Genomic DNA, 13,862 nt, shown 5'->3' with positions numbered 1-13,862 from the left:
TCATGAATATTTGAGGGTGCGAATAAGACCTAGTCAAATAAGCACTCGCGGATCAACTGAGGTGAATAGAACTATGGTCAACGGCTTCTATAGCAGAAGAGGACTTATGTATCAATGGCAGAGAGGTTGGAAGAACCAAAAATGAAATCCACTTCGCGTCTGACTGGGATGGACCGACAAAGTGGTCAGCGTCTGTTTACCTAGTAGATACGGCTGCACAAATTACGTTCCAGGAACAAGCAATCCCTGGTCCTAAACTCTCAGTGGAAACACTGGACTAATCCTTGATTACAAGCAATTATGATTCGTGAGAGTAATTACAGAATTACCCCAGGTGCTAATCAATCCACCCGTCCATGGACGGCAACCAGGTTTTCCGATTCTGGGGGACCTAGGCTACCACGATCACAGAGAAAGTCGGAGTTCTCTGGCAAACTACCATCAAGGAAATCCACATACATCGGGACCTTCAACATTACTACAACCAGGCAAACTACACACCTTAACATCACAACTAGATCGACAAAGGATACAGATACTAGCTCCTCAGGAAACACGCCTTACAGATGAAAGCATATCAGACTATGGTAATTACCGTATTATCAAAAGTAAAACAGACAAACGACTACGAAGAGGTGGGAAGCCTCTCTTGGGTATGGCTTTTGTAGTTCTCAAAAGCATAGTTGATTCAATAAAAGAAGTCACTCCCATAAGTAATAATGACGATGCGCGTACAGTATGCGAACAAAAACTACACACTAATTAATGTACATGCCCAACGAACATTGAAAATAAGGACTTGCAGAAGGTAGAACAATTCTGGTATAAACTCGAAAAAATCTTGGCAACAGTCCGCAAAAGTTAAGAACAGGTTACATTTTCCAGCGCACGCATCTAGGCGCGATTGCACTGTCATTTGTTTCTCTCTCGCTCGCGTCTCGCGAAGGGCTTGATCGTGCGGTGGACAGAGCTGCCAACTGTTCATATGAAGAACTAATCCTAGCGCAGCGGCGCTACTTTTGAATTTACGAATCTCTCCTCTACTAGGTATTCCACGTAAGATTTCCAACATATTACATCCTTATCATGCTATAAAATTAATGTAACCCTTACTGAATTTCTACCGACACCAAGATATTACTAGGTGATTTCAATGCACAGATTGGTAGGGGGAGAGAATACCAAAAAACCATAGCTAAATAACCAGCTCATAAATTTACCAACAAGAATGGGATGAGGCTTATTGAACTGAGTCAACAGAACAACCTGAAGATTATGTCCACCTCACTGAAGAAGCATCCTCGAAAACAAGAGTCCTGGAGATCACCTTTACGATCTCTTGGAGAATATCAGATCGACAATATGACCATCACACATCCTTTACAGAAATAAATTTATGATATGCAAGTTCGAAGAGGAGCGAATATTGATTCTGACCACTATCTTGTGCATATCAAAGTGAAATTTACCCCGAAAAGAATCCACTACAAGAAATCTCATCTTCAGAAGTTTGACACAAAAAGATAAAGGAAACTAACATAAAAGAAGGGTGGGAAAAGGAAAAGGCGGACACCTGGCAACAGTTCCATTACAAGATCATTAAGAGAGCTGAAGGGACGATTCCATTGAAGAAAAATACGAAACACAACACTCATGGTGAGACTCTGCATGTGCAGGAGCACTGGAAAAGCGAAAGAGAGCTTTTCAGAAATATTACTGTAAGAAGTCACTCGAGACTCAACACCACTATCTTCAGAACAGTAAGGAAGTGTCAAATGTAATTAGACAAACGAGGAGGAGATACATAAAGGACCAAACGGAATCTATAGAAAGATTTCCGAGATCACAATATGCGAGAATTCTATAGGACTTTCGCAGGAAGTATCCGAGGATACATGCTACGGAAATTACGCTTCCGAAAACAAGACGGAAAACTCGCGCTGTCTAACCAGGATAATTGTAAGGAGTTGGCTCGATATTTCTCTGAATTACTCATTTGCCAGGAGCCAACATTACGATGGCCCAAATAAACTCCTGTGCACGTAAATCTTGAATCTCCACCACCTACCAAAGAAGAAATTCAGAGATACATCTTCAGACTCAAAAATAACAGGGCGACTGGAGAAGATTACATAGTTGCAGAACTCTTAAAGAACATAGGCCCAAATACACTTGAGGAGCTCACACTAACAATCATGGACATCTGGAAGAAAAGAAAAGCTACCTGAAGAATGGAAATGTGCACTTATCCATCCGTTACACAGGAAAGGTGACAGAACGGATGTAACTAAAGAGGAATTTCTCTCGTTCAAGTCACCTACAAGATTATCTCCGCGTGTCTTCTTCAAAGAGTAAAAGAACAGCTTGAACACAAAATTGGAGAATATCAAGCCGGTTTCCGACTGGGCGTTCCTGTGTTGAACAACTTTTCAACTTGCAGACGATATTGAAATATAGAGCAACCCGAAGCTCTCCGATTATTTGTAGTTTCGTCGACTTCAAGAAAGCGTATGATTCGGTCGATTGACAGTCTCTCTTTAACATCTTAGAAGAACAAGGGCCTGATCCAGAGACATTAAAACTTCCAAAGACATTAAGACTCATCAAGGAAACACTCACGGACACGAAGTCAAAAGTGAAATTCACGGGTGAAGTATCGGAGCCCTTTGCGATTAAAACCGGCGTGCGACAGGGTGACTGATTCTCGCCACTGCTTTCCAACCTTGTTCTAAATAAAGTCATTCGAGAATGGGAGAAGGAATTGAAAGTTCAGAAGCACTAGAAACCCACTTAGCTTGTACGAAAGAATGATGACATAAAGGTCAGTTGTTTAGCTTTCGCAGAGGACTTAGCGATACTCACAGTGACATTTCAGCGATCAGATTGAAGTCCTCAGGAATGCGATGAGAAAACTGGACTACAAATCTCATTCGATAAGACTAATTTGATTTGCACTAAATTCGACATTCGGGAATTACAAACAAAATATGGGCAGATCAAACGAGTTCCATACTTTAAATATCTCGGCGAAATCCTAGAAACAACAGGGTTGGAAAAGGAAGCACAGAAAGTCCGATTACAAGAACTCAAAAGAGCATATTGAAGAACCCGTGACGTCTACAATAAGAAATGCATGTATATACATACAAAAATCAAATATTATAATACGGTGATTAAACCTGAAGTGCTGTATGCAAGTGAAATCTTGGTACTTAATAATAAAGATGATCTGGAAAACATCTTGAAAGAGGAAAGGAAGATATTGAGGAAAATGTTGGACCCAGAGGAAAAAGAAGGGTATAGACTCAAATCACGCAAAGCTACGGAAGGAGTGTCCAACCTTGCCACAGTCATCAGGAAACAAAGACTGTAATTCTATGGATACGTTCACAGACTATCGTCTTCAAGGCTAACCCACAAGATTTTGACATATTTTGAAAAACTAAAGAACGTACTATGGATACAAGATGTTAAAAATGATCTGGAAAAGGCCCGGATAGAAACATCAGAAATACTGGACAGAAACATTTACCGCCAGAAGATAAATAGATGGGTAGTAAAGCCAGAGAATGAAGTCCCTAAACGATCGGGGACTAAGTGGTCAGAGGAAAGAAAACAGGCACACAGTGAAAGAATGAAACAGCATGGTCTGTTAGAAAGGCGAATCATAAATGTAATGCGTGATCCATACGCAAATATTATTATTATTATTAATAGCACCTGTATCCCTCAATGCACTTTCCCTAGCTGTATTAAAATGTCGTATGAGGCTATTCACCAGTCATTGAAAATGAATATATGAATGTAAGAATATTTATTTTATTTTTCTCTTTAATAAGCCTACTTAAATTGGAACTGCATTTAATGCATACTCAGAAATAAATAAGCTGGCTGTAGCAACATTCCATCCATACTTATGACCCACCATTTTGGATTTAAATTAGTCAAACCTTTTACAAAATATAACACGATGAAAATACCCATTCAAATAGTTTACAAAATTAACTTTTATGTTATGTTCTCCCACAGGACTGCCATATATTTTACAAATTTCAGATCATTTTTAAAAGATACTTGAACATTTGTTTGATCATATAATATCAGCCTTACACATGCGGATATGATTCTTTGCCAGCCCTAACTTAGCCTACGTGAATTCCAACGGATCATTGCAGCTGAACTGTAGTCTGGCTCCTTTGCAAATGGTCAGCGTCGAGATCTTTGGTTCTGACGGTCCCGGGTTCGATTCCCTGTCGGGATTGGAATTTTCTCTGTATCTGGGTAATGCATCTGATCCAGAGGCTGGGTATTTGTCCCAATAGGCTATATTTCACTTCATGTACACATAACACACCGCGCTACCAACCACTACAGAATCACGCAATAGTGAAAGATCCCTCGATATGTGGTAGGACATAAAATAGACCCGAAGAGGCTGTGGTAAAATCGGTGGTAGAAGAAGAAGAAGAAGAAGAAGAAGAAGAAGACTGCAGATGAACTATAGGTCTTATATAAAAACGCTGAAGGTTTGACACACTATTGGTGTGTATGGGTGGGTGGGTATGTGTGTTGAAACTTATACATTGAGTTTCTTTGAAGAAATAGATTTAATTTAATTTCAAATGTTGTGAGACCTTATCCACAACACTGTAGTTCATATTCTATTATCAGTCGCATGCTTGTTTCCGCACTGATTGTCAAGTATCACCTAATTATAACGCTTGAGAATGGAAACGTCTTCAGCTGAAGTATACGGTATTTCCTTATCCCTTATTCCAGAAGCAGATGAAGAGGCTGATGGCTCTACTTTTTCATGGACTACTTTTAGGGTGACACAACACGCGCATTTGTAATTAGATAAAGGTTTCTTTATCATCCAGCAACGTCAAGAAAGTGACGCGCAATAGTTATTATGATCATGCATTATGTACACCAGGTTGTCTTATTGTTTTCTAACGTGGGCCACCTTTTTGTCAGATAATGAACTAAACCAGGCCTGTCAAAGACGCTGCCAGCTACGGAAGGGTTACGATAGGCATGACAGTCATTGTAAACTGTTGCCGGTGACGTTCTCTTTTGCCTTTCGGTCTTGTTAGACAACCATGCGGCCAGACACAATTTTGTGTTATAACATGATGAAATGAACATTGACAATTTTTGAAATAGACACATTTCTGATGTGTTTCATTATTCTTTGTTTTCTCCTTTTATTTATGGGGTCTCTTTAACAGTTTCTTTTTCGAAGATCTTTTGCTACCATGTGTTTTCCTTCATCCCCACCTAGTTATACCTGCTCTCTTCAAAAAGTTTCAGGTCATCCTTATTGGGTCTACTCGGATGTTTCTTCTCTCTTCACCAGGTAATCCCAGTGTGGAGATTCTAATTCTTTCTAGCGCCTCACATTCAAAGAGTATGCGTTCAGCTGATTCTTCCGCATCGTTGCATTTCCTACATACATTGTCTCTCGTTACTCCAATACTATGTAGATGCGTTTTAAGATGGCAGTATCCAGTCAGCAGTCCTACTACCCATCTTATATTTTCTCTGCTGAGTTCCAGCAGTTCCTTAGTATGCTTTTTGTTTCGGCTCTTTATTAGTTCTTTCTCAAGCCTGCATTCTGGAACATTTTTACATTTTCCATTTGTTTCTTTTGTACCCATTTACCTACCTAGAGACGACCTTGTCTATTAGAGATCCCACATACTGGTTCTGGGCCCACAAAATGTGTTTCTGACCCTTTTCTTGCTGGTTTATCTGCCTTTTCATTACCTTCTATGCCTGCATGCCCAGGTACCCATATTATTTTAACAACATTGTACTTTGAGAGCTTCAGGAGAAGTGTATGAAAATACCAAACAATTTTGGATGTAACCCGGACAGCTTCAAGTGCCTTAATGGCCGCTTGGCTATCTGTAAATATGAAAATGGTCTTATCTCTGTAGTTCATTTTCAGGTTTTCCTCAAGGCATGTATCACTTCAGCTTTGAAAACTGAAGTGAGTTTGCCCAGGCTCATTTGGATTGATCTCTCAGGTCCTTCTCCGTTGATCCCTCCGCAGTCCATGAACCATCTGTCCACCACACAATCTTCCCTATCAGTTCTCCATCTGTTAATGACCCAGTCTTCCTTTTTAGTTATCTGGGTCTCAAATGGTTTCTCAAAGATATACTTTGGAATCATATAATCAGCTGGCATGTGTAAGGCTTTCCCTGTTATAACTCTGTTAATTTTACAGTGACCAAGATTGGGCCTTTGAGACTTCCAGCATCCATTTTGCTCCAATCGATATGAGGTCATTCTAGCCTGTCCCTCTATAAAGTTACTTAATGGGGGGGGGGGGGAGATCTAGTAGAGTGTTCAAGGCTTCTGTCAGCGCAGTTTTCATTGCCATAGTTATGGCTATGCATGCCCTTCTCTGAAGGCTATTTAATTTGCTACTGACTTTTCCTTAACTTGTTTTAATCCACCAAATGATTGCTGCATAGGTCATCAGTGGTCTAATGATCACTCTGTATATCCACATTACCATTGCCGGCTTTAGACCCCATGTTGTCCCGACTGCCCTCTTGCATGCATACAAAAGGTTCTTAGCCCGGGTTATGTTTCTTTCTGTGTGTGGATTACACAGGTTAACTATCTGCCTAATATTACACCTAAGTGTAACACCTGTTCTTCCATTAAGATTTCTTGCCCAAAGAGCTTCAGTGTTCTCGTCCCCTCTAATTTCATAATTTTTGTTATCTTGCTCGGGTTGACTGCGAGTTGTTCTTTCCGACACCAGTTCTCCACAAGGTTAAATGATTTTTCCATTAGATCCTGGATGACACTCATCACCTTACCTCTTACCACAATAACTAGATCATATGCGTATCCTTGTGTGTAAAATCCCTGTTCGTTGAGCATGGCTATGATTTTGTTCACCACAAAGTTCCACAGAAGAGGAGAAAGAACTCTTCCCTGTGCACAACTTCGAGTGGCTCTCACCGTTAGGGTCTCTTCAAACAGAGTTGCCTTTATTTTTCTCCAGTCTAACATGAATCTTATCCATTTCACAACAGTCTTGCTCACCCTACTCTCTTCAACAGTTTTAATCATTGAGTTGTAGGTTGTATTACTGAAGGCCCCTTCAATGTATAGAAATGCCACCAGAGCAATTTCTGTGTATTCTCGGTTTTTCTCTAGTTTGCAAACCAATTGATGGAGTGCTGTCTCAGTGGACCTGCTAGGTCTGTATATAAATTGATTTTCATGTAAAGTTGAATTCAGTTGAACGGTTTTCCGGATGTATTTATCCAGTATTTTCTCCATTCTGGTATTCATTTTAACATGAAAGAATTTAAGCATCGGCTTGGACATGGTTCGCCCTTCCATCCTTCGGTATAAATACCACTTTAGCTATAGACAATGATTTCGGCACGTACCCCAGAGGTAGGCTTGCTCTATAAAGGTCCGTTAGGGCCTTGATGATTATCTCCCGTCCTTCCTGCAGGGGTATCGGGAGTATCTCATCTGGCCCCGGAGCCTTTATAGGCTGAAACGTGTTAATTGCCCACCTCACATGGTTAGGCTTAATCGGTTGGCACAGTTCCAATTCGCTCTTTGTGATCTGGCGTCTGTTTTAACCATTTCTTCCTCTTCTACTTCCTCAGCCTCAGGGAAATAACAAGTTAGCAACATCTCCAGCGCCTGAGTGTATGCTCCATCGGGTTTTTCCAGTGTTCCTACTTGATTAATGTGTATCGTTTTAAGAACATCCTAGAGCCTTGCTGCTTCGGTGTTTGACTCCACTTTCTCGCAGAACAGTCTCCGAGAGTTTCTTCTTTTCTCCATATCTCTAGGTTATACTCAGTGGGTTTCCTATCATGTACGTCCCACGTACCATCTCTTGTTGATATTTTGTACAACGCTGTAACCTCTTTCTTCATTTTGGATAGATTGTTATTCCACCACTTAACATTTTTGCGGTTTTCTTTTCTCTAAGGGGACATTTGTCATGGTATGCGGCTAAAATGGCCTCTTCTAATTGTTCCACTGCCTCATCCATTTCCCTCCATCCCCTTACGTTCGTCTGGATCTTTTGTACAGTCTGCCCTAGAACATCTCTGGATCCATCCCAGTTCGTTCTTTTAGGATCTCTGTACATTTCAATACCACATTATCTCACATCTATTGTAAATTGGATATGCTGGTGGTCCGCCAATGATGGCTCCTCCAGCACCTTCCAATCCTTAATGAAGTTTGCAATATACGTGGTGCTCAATGCGATATCTATTGCCTCTCGACGATTCTTATTTATGAATGTAGATTGATTTCCTAGGTTTAATATTATTAGTACTATTCTAATAATAAACTGTAATAAGGACTCACCTCTTTCATTGCAGTTATTACTGCCCCATGCAGTGTGATGTGCATTTGCATCTGCTCCGAGTACTAGGTGTTCACCTTTCCTCTTTGCCTTCCAAACTAATTCTTCAACGTCTTCGGATGGAGGCGGATCCGTTGAGCCGTATGGAAGGTACGCAGAGCCTATTGTTATTTCTCTGGGACCTTCCTAATTTCCAAGTTTTATCTTGGCCGCCACTCGATCCGTTGAACAATGTTCCTGTAACAGAAGGCATTTTGATTTCCTGCTCACAAGTACACATGTTCTGGGCATATGCGATCTGATATCGTACATTAGCTTACCTCCAGATTCCGCCAGTCCTGCTACTCTGCCCTTAATTACCCATGGCTCTCGTATAAGAGCCACGACAATAGCCTCAGACTTGAACTTCCTGACGAAGTTGGCAACAGCTAATATTTTATGTTGAAGATTGGCGTGAAGAACTTTCAGCACCATCCTTGCCAACGCTAGGATTTGTTTTTCCCTTAATTACTTGGAATTTGATCTGCCCAAGTCCAAGCTTTGCCTTAAGGCCTTTCTTCTTGAGCTCTTCAAAATCTCTTTCATTAAGGGCCGAAAAAATGTCCTTCCTGTAATGTTAGTAGTTGTCGCATTCAGCACTCTCCACCCTTTCGTCGGAAGTTTGGTGTCATGCTGGTGGATTCTGACAAGAACATATTTTACCTTCATCTTGTCAAATGGAGTTGGAAACTTCGTGATGACCCTTGTTGTGTTCAACACCTTCTTAGCTTCTGCCACCTCCAAATTCTCCCCTTTTCAAGGGTTGCAATTGGCTACTGTCTATTCCAGCCAACTCTTTGTTTCCGGATTTGCGCAGATCAGTACCATTGCTCCACTTTACAGCCTTGGAGACTTGAGGAAGCCTGGAAGACACCCGTCTGACAGTGGTTTCATCTGCGCTACAGATGGGAGCTATTTCACGTTTTCCTCTTTCAGTTTCCCATCTGGAAAGTTTTTAAGTTTTATGGGTACCTTGATTGAAGTGAGTATTTCCGAAAAGGACATGACCATTTCTTCTTTCTCTCTCTTGGTGGGTGGTTTTTAGCTATACTTGATGGCGTACTATCTTCCGACCTTAACCTTTTGGGCGTTGTCGGGGGGATAGCCTCTCACGGACCCCTGTTCCTTGGCCTCTTCTCCGTCCAAGTTCCAGCCGTTATTTTGGCTTCTTTCCTCGCTCTCTTCCTTTCCTTATTGTATACACTGTTGCGAGGGGGTCTGTCAATACGTAATCTGTTGATTTTTTTTAATGCAGAAATCTTCAGTTCTTTCCTTACGGACGTTCCTGATTTGCTTGTGGTAGCAGTCTGCTCTACTGAAGCTTCTGTTGCAATCTCTTGTTTTATGTTGTCGACAGCCTGTCCTACTGAGACTTCTGTCTCCATTTTTTCACCTTGGGTTTGCTCCCGGATCTACTCTGCTGGAGCTTCCATGGCTTCGCTTGATGTCGGAGTTTTTGAACATGGCTCTTCTTGAGCTTGCATGTTTCAATCATCATAGGATATTTGCCCCTTCTACGGTCCTGAGCGCCGTTCTCACCATCCGTGATGAGGCATACAGCCAGACATTGTCCTCCTGCAACTCAGGCTCTCCTTAGCAGAAATCACGCCACTCAGTCGTCCATCCAGCAGTCCGCCCAAGGCCCGAACCTAGCCAGCAGAAAATGTTAAAGGAGTTCTGACAACATTAGATATGAGGAAACACCAGTTGAAACTATACTGGCTCATCAAGGAACTGGTGTGACCAGAAAATGGTAAAGGAGTTCTGAGAAAATACCAGTTGAAACTAGACGCATCGTCCGGCACCTTTCCATGCACTGGACTGTAAATAAAATTGAAAACAATACGTTCGTTCGCCTTTAAATAGATTTCACATAATGGGATTATGGAGAAACAGATAATACTTTCTCTTTTACAATTTGTTTTACGTCGCATCGACACAGATCTTACAGCTGGGAGAGCGAAAGAAGCGGCCGTGGTCTTAATTAAGGTACAGCCACAGCATTTGCCTTGTGTGAAAAAATAAATATCCTTGCTGCGTAAATGATTTCCCCCCTTAAAATAATTCTGAATGCGTATGAATGAAAATTATTTTCATATTCTTGTAGATAGAGGGGGAGGGAAGAACGTTCGTAGGCGTATCGTCGTTGAAGAAACAAAACTGCGTATGTCAGTCATTCGTTCCTTCATACTGGTCACGCCTCCCAGCGACATATGGATATGGCTGTGAGGCGTGGCCAGTGTTAGGGAAATTATGGATACGAAGAGCATTATGGACATACAAGGTATTGTTTCTTCAAAAAGATATAAAGATACATGTTTAAGAACTGAAATTACATTCATCATACATGGATATCATAAATATTTTATTTAACACACATTGACAAGAAAATATTAGGTATTTCGTAATGCTTCTCTTAATAAGAAATGAATAAAAAATAAATGGCCTTCAGTGATCACGAATAAACAGTATTGTTCTTTTATTCTGAGACAGGTAATTGAAAACGTACGTAAATAAAGGTTAATAAATAGATCTTGTAAAAATGGATAAATAAAAATCTCGAAATTAAGTTCTCTCCGACATGTATTTTAATTTTACTCGACTTGTTTCGATTGTTTTGACTTCACAATTTGTTGAATATTGGTTTTATATTGCACACGAAATACGACCTCCTTGCCCCACCTTCCACACTGTGTGCGGATTACGGGAGAGCTGTCTAGCAAACCAACCATTGTAGAAGTCTGAACGCGGCTGTGGCCAATCAGTGTTGTCAACTTAGCCATTTTATAGCTAGTTCTAGCTATTTTGAAAAGTCATTTGTTACTCAATTTTGAGTTTAGCTATACATTTTCGTTGCATGGTCTAATTTGGCTATCTCTCTTTTTAATACTTTTCGTTCGTAATTAATGGATTTTTGTAAGTATCCACGGTGAATGACACACGAGTCATACTGCATGTCGTCGTTGCCGGGAGAAAACCTCCGATATGGTAATATTTTGGAGATATACTGACCCGCAGCACATACATTATGAAGAGCGAGAATGCCTTGACAAGATTCACACAATATTGCGCCTTAGATGACAGAACCTTACCGGCCAAAGTTCTAAGCTAAAATATTTCACATAAGAGGTTTTGTCCCGGCAGCGACGATGTTCAACTTATAGGCGACCTTGAACGAAATGGGGCAACGGTTATTAATTACATCACTCATAACACTTTGGTTTCAGGTCTACATTGCATCATTACAGGCTATCAACCAGTCCATCACTCGATAAATCCCTGACTTCCATCGGTTAGCTCCCTCGTTGGCTGCGAGTCTCGCATTCAGATTGAGACAATGTTTAAACCAGTTGAGTTGACAAATTAGTGAAGTGATAGTGAGTAGTGTAGTTTTAATAATAGTGACAATGCCTCCTAATTATACGCAACAGTATAGGAAAGAGTGGGAAACTTTGGCGGAATTGAAAGGGTGGCTTCAACCTATTTTTAGTGATTGCAAATACTGCAAGTATGAAATAAAATCGAAGTTGTTTGATTTATCATCACATGCACAACGCGATAAACATAAAAAAGCGGCCGATTGCTTCACCTGTCAGCGTCATCGAACAATAAACTTCCACACTACAAGCTCATTAGGCGTACGTGAGGCAGATGGTACAGCAGCATTGTTTGTGTCAGAACATTGTGTTCTACTCGCTAGTGACCACTTGTCGGAGCTCGGTGAGTTCATCTAGCCTTTTTAGTCGAGCATTTAACCACTTTTAGCTGTAGTTTAGCTACTTTTGTGTTCATAAGTTGGCGACACAGTGGCCAATGCCTCCTAAGGCTCAGTATGCTATGTCTGAACTAAACATTCGAAGTGTGTTATTGCGTCATTCACTAAAAATTCGCAAATCTTTCCATTACCATACTTCGTGTTTCTTCCTAATGAAATTGAAACTAGAAAACATAGTTTAGATTTCGCGAGGCATTTCATTCACACTTGTTCATATACAGAAGGTCAGCCCCGTGCATGCCTCTTTACCGAAGATCTCGTGTTCGATTCCGGGCCAGCCTAGTATTTATATTTTGGACTGAGGGCTGGAGCGGATTCACTCAGCCTCGTGATACCAATTGAGAAGCTTTTGATACGAGAGGCAGCCGACCCTGTCACAGAAAGCGAAGTAATACGGCTCAAAACAGCGTCACTTGACCATGTGTCTGTCTGGACAGCAGTCGTCTCGGCAAACGGAGGCAAAAAATTGGCTGTGTCTAATAAGAATGTTACTGGATTTACGTCCCACTAGCTACTTTTACGGTTTTCAGAGATGACAATTTATATTTTATAACGAGGAAAGATAATAACGAATCTAAAGTATTACCTCACACTTCTATATAATAATGAATAACAATCCGGCTCTTATTGTACGTGTTCAAACGGTTTTACAGAACTTAACTGTTTTTACACTTTGCTTTACGTCGCACTGACACAGATAGGTCTTATGGCTGCAATGGGATAGGAAAGGGCTAGGGGTAAGAAGAAAGTGACCGTAGCCTTAATTAAGGTATAGCCCTAGCATTTGCTTGGTGTGAAAATGTAAAACCACTGATAACCATCTTCAGTGCTGCTGACGTTGAAATTCGACCCCACCGGGCGAGTTGGCTGTGCGGTTAGGGGCGCGCGGCCGTGAGCTTGCATCCGAGAAATAGTGGGTTCGAATCCCACGGCCGCTTCCTTCCAACTCCTAGGACTTTCCTATCCCATCGTATCTGTGTCGGTGTAACGTAAAGCCACTAGCAAAAAAGGATACGACCCCACTGTCCCGCGAATGCAAGCTCACAACTGTGCGACTCTAACCGCTCGGTCCAAAGGATTTCCTCAGCTAGGGTATCATTGTGTTTTAACCCCATGTTATACACTGCCTGTCGTAAGAGGCGACTAAAAGGGGCGACCAAGAAATGATTCAGTTAGAACCATGAGACTACGTGTAATTAGTACCGTCACGCGAGGAACACCATGCGTCACCTTTACTTGCGAGTTAGGTAATGGTAGGTTTGTGATTAGTAACAACATATGGGTTTACAGTACCTGTGATTAGTACCCGCTATGTGAGGAACACCGTAAGTCTACGTTACTTACGATTAGTACCGCTACATGAAAAATACCATGGTTCTTACTTTCCTAACATCCCACTGTCGGCATCCCTGAAGATGGTTTTCAGTGGTTTCCCATTTTCACACCAGGCAATTGCTGGGGCTGTACCTTAAAGGCCACGGCCGCTTCCTTCTCACTCCTATCCCTTTCCCGTCCCATCGTCGTGATAAGACTTATCTATGTTGGTGTGACGTAAAGCCAATCGTAAAAAAACAATAATAATCATCACCATCTCTGTGTTTTTCCATCACTTAATGTTGTCTATTTTGGTTCAAGTCACGTGATACGTTATGTCCTTTGACTTCATTACCATATTTTTCTTAT

General features: G+C 41.2%; 1 protein-coding gene across 4 annotated transcripts in view; it reads left to right on the top strand.

The window, feature by feature from the left end:
* LOC136862977 (solute carrier family 41 member 1) overlaps positions 1 to 13,862 on the top strand; it is an 847,982-nt gene that overhangs the window by 443,973 nt on the left and 390,147 nt on the right. The gene's annotated exons all lie outside the window — the stretch shown is intronic.

Source organism: Anabrus simplex, chromosome 2, assembly GCF_040414725.1.
Source record: "Anabrus simplex isolate iqAnaSimp1 chromosome 2, ASM4041472v1, whole genome shotgun sequence".
In the NCBI taxonomy this organism is placed as follows: Eukaryota; Metazoa; Arthropoda; class Insecta; order Orthoptera; family Tettigoniidae; genus Anabrus; species Anabrus simplex.
The sequence above is the reverse complement of the archived record's forward strand: the minus strand, read 5'-3'. Positions and strand labels throughout refer to the sequence as shown.